This window comes from Psammomys obesus, unplaced genomic scaffold (assembly GCF_907164565.1).
Source record: "Psammomys obesus unplaced genomic scaffold, mPsaObe1.curated_primary_1811, whole genome shotgun sequence".
Taxonomy (NCBI): Eukaryota; Metazoa; Chordata; class Mammalia; order Rodentia; family Muridae; genus Psammomys; species Psammomys obesus.
The window spans coordinates 18,512,578-18,516,554 of record NW_026591598.1 but is presented as its reverse complement, the minus strand read 5'-3'; positions in this window follow the sequence as shown (position 1 = coordinate 18,516,554).

Genomic DNA, 3,977 nt, shown 5'->3' with positions numbered 1-3,977 from the left:
CCTACAAACACTGAAACCCAACAGGCCTGTCTCCTTTCTGTGAAACACTGTAGTGTTTGGGTTTAACCCTCGTCCTTGCAGAGACTGAAGACCATAAAGCATCTTGTCTTGGGGTTACTATTGCTATGATGAAACACCATTATCCAAAAGCAAATTGGAAAGGAAAGGGTTTATTGGTCTTACATTTCCACATTGCAATCCATAACTGGAGGAACTTAGGACAAGAACTCAAACAGGGCAGGAAGCTGGAGGCAGGAACTGATGCAGAGGCCATGGAGGGTGCTGCTTACTGGCTTGCTTCACATGGCTTTCTCAGGCTGCTTTCTAATAGAACCCAGGACCACCAGCCCAGGGATGGCACCAGCCACAATGGGCTGGGCCCTCCCCCATCAGTCACCAATTAAAATGCTCCACAGTCTTGCTCTGATCTTATGGAAGCATTTTCTCAGTGGAGGGTTCCTCCTCTCAGATGTAGTCACACAAACTATACGTACAAACTATAGTTTGTGTTAAGTTGACATAAATCTAACCAGCACACATCTCTAGATGGTTCAGGCTACCAAGCCCAGGGTAGACTCTGTGGGGAGAGCTGTTGCCCTGCACTGTTTGGGGGAATAGGACAAAAACCTGTACTTGTCCAGCACAGATACACATTTTTTTTTCCTAAAAAAAGGAAGAGGTAGCAAATAATTCTTCCAAATGGGTTGTCAGTCAGCTGTCAGTAACTGCTGTCACAAAAATCAGAAAGAAGATGGCTTTAATAAGAAAGGCCAGGATAGAATGGGGCATATGTTGTAGAATTATGAGGGAGCTGACTGAGGTGCTAGGGACCCAGGCTCCTTCCCTCTTGTTGCTCCACCCACCTTATACTGTTGTGCCAGGATCATGAGACCCTCAGAGACCACCAGGAGATGACTCGATGCAAGAGCAAGAGAGCTTTATTACAAGAGCGATCGAACTCAGGACCCAAGTCTCATTGACGCAGCAGTAGAGCGGTGGGACCCTGAGCACTTGGTGAGCAGGGATTTTAAAGGGAAAAACTGCAAGCAGGGGGTTTCCATGACACCACGCAGAGGGTTTCATGCCTTGACGTTACAGGATTGGGTAAAAGCCACAGGGGCAAGGTGACCTTCTACATAATCACAATTGCCATTCTTCTAAACTACATCTGGAACATTGGGAAGAATTTTCCCAACCGATTCTCATTGAGTATTGCCAGGGAGATTTTCTATCAGGTATTTATTCTGTGGTATTTCCTGGAGGCTGTTGCTAGGAGAGTTAACTTTGTTTTCTGCCAAGTACATATTCTGTGATATTTCCTGGTACCTGAGTTCAGCTCCTGGTCAAGATGGCTTCCCATTTCAAAATGGAATCACCCAGGCTAACTTAAACTCTTCAATACTTGTCTCCTACCTTATGATCTAAAGTGGCTGCCTAGGTCCTTTTATCACATCTGTATTTTGGCTAATGAAGAGGGAGGAAAGGGGGGAGATGAAATGATTTCTTTCTTTCTTTCTTTCTTTCTTTCTTTCTTTCTTTCTTTCTTTCTTTCTTTCCTTCCTTCCTTCCTTCCTTCCTTCCTTCCTTCCTTCCTTCCTTCCTTCTTTTCTTTTCTCCTTCCTTCCTCTCTTCCTTTCTTGGACACCTTGGAGAAACCATACTTGTCACTTACTCTCATATGTCTTGGATACACCCTGGTTATACCAGTTGCCACAGATGTGGGGAAAGGATTCTCAATGGGACAGCCACATGCATTCCTTTGTGTAGGCCACCTCTGGGCGGAGGGCAGTGCCAGACACTTCTTCAGTGTGACTGAGGCCCCTGTGGAGTCCTCAGTGCCGGCTTCCTCCTCCACCTACCCAAGCTGTTCCCCCTGTCTCCTGGGTGACGATTCTGAATACACCTACCAATTAATGTCCTTCTCACCCTCTCCCCAGGAACTCAGGTGGAAACACGGCTCCCTCCATCTGTGACAGTATCACCACAGGCGGAAACATGACATTTTCAGTCAAACACGCAGCACAGACCAGTCCCTCAGCAAACAATGATTCTGTGCGGGTCTGGCTCCACCCATCACCTGCTGTGTGAGAGCTGCTGCTCTCACAGGTGAGGTGGAGTAAGGTGTTCCAGGTGCCCTGCTTGTAAAGCTCTGGGGTAGGCCAGACCTGCCGCCTGCTGGGAGCAGGGCACCGTGCCGGCCAGGAGTGCGTGTTTCTGGAGAGGGCCTCCATCCCTGTCACCTCCCAGACTTTGCCAGAGCACTGGGCACCTCCGAGGTGTGGCACTCTCTCACGATCCCTTTGTGATGATAACAGCGCCCATTTGAGGGCCACTCACCAGGGGCTGGCCTGAGTTAAACACTCCACAAGCATCACTCCTCACCAGCTCCTTAAGGCAGGTGGTGGTTACAGGCTCTGAGGGGTGAGAGGTGAGAGTGAAGGGCGGGGCGGGGGGGTGGTAGTTTAGCAGACTGCCTGGGGTCCCATGGCTGAAAGTCAGAGTTTGTCTCTGGCCTTGTGCCCTGTACCTGCGCCCTGTGCTCAGGTCCCCACGGTGACTCCAAACAAGAGATGCTTAGTTTAGTCTCCCAGCAGGAGCCTAGAACGTTCCTGGTGCTGTTGGGGGCAGGACTTCTCTGAGAGCCAGGAAGAGTTCTGGGGTGCCAATATAGAGAAAGGGCTGAGCTCTGCCTGGGAGTGGGGGCCTCTAACAAGGAGGCTGGGCCCTGTTCTAGTGAGGAAAGAAGAAATGACAGTGGGGGAGGTGGCTGGGGTGGAATTTCCTTGGGGGGGCATGGGGTGGGGTGCGGGGAGGCAAGGTCAAGGCCTATCTCCACAGCTCTAGCCTCTGGTCAGTGAGTAACTGCTGAGTGCCTGAGTGGCTGGTCACGAGGATGCGATGGGGCCTCGTAAGGAAGCTGCTTGGGCCCCGGTGGAGAGTGACTCAGCACTGTACAGCAGGACTGTGCCTAGGGGTGCAGGGTCTTTTCCAGCTGCTGGAGCTATCCCCCCTTCCCCCATGCCTCCTGCTGTGTGGCCCAGGCTGCTCCTTCTCAACACCCCTGGAGGATGTCCTTGCTGTCAAAGCCATGGGGTCCTCATGAGGCTTTGACATCATGACCTGTGTCCTCCCTGGGTTAGCGTTGCTCCAGGTTCCCAGTGTCACTGCCCTGTCTCCCTCTTCATGCTGGCAGGGTACAGGACCCAGCTGTCTCTCCCAGCCGCTCATGGGCTTTGCCTCGTAGAACCAACAGGATGAGTCATCCAGATGTGGTGGGTTGGTTTGTTTAGGTCTGGACTCAAATTCCATCATGACTGGGGTCTTTGAACATCTCTGAGGGACCGATGGCCAGGTGCCACTGGGACACTGTGCTAAGGACCTGGTGTTGTGTGTATCTCATAGGTTTTTGTCCTGGGCTCCAGACATGGTGTGTTCTAGGTCTTCAGTAAATATCTATGGACTGTAGGTGCCTGTGGGATAGAATCAATGGATCCAGAGGGCCCACAGGGAGGAGAGGGAGGAAGTGCTGGGTGGGTCAGGACCGGGCCTGCATGCTGTTGTCCGAATTGACTGTAGTCTGGCAGAGCGGCAGGGACTCTTTGGACCTTGATTCAGACCTGGCCTTGAGGATGTGTCCGGGCTAGCATCTGTCAGACATGCCAGTTCCCTGAGGTCTTGTAGGCCACTCAGACCATGGGACTGTCAGCCAGTGTCCCCCACAATCACAAAGAGGACACTGGTGCCCCTGCTAGAAGAGCCCATCCTAAAGAACAGAGCTTCTCAGGGCTGTCCCTAGTGGTGAGTGGGCCTGGCAGTGTCTGGGTTCATACCACGCCGCTGCCATGTGCTTCCTGGAGGGGTTTCTGGTGCTGAGAGAAGTGACTGCCTGTAGGGACCAGACTCTGTCAGACTTGATGCCAGCTCCAGACCTGGTGAGCGTGGAGAAATCCCTTTAACTATAGCACCCCAGCCTCCCC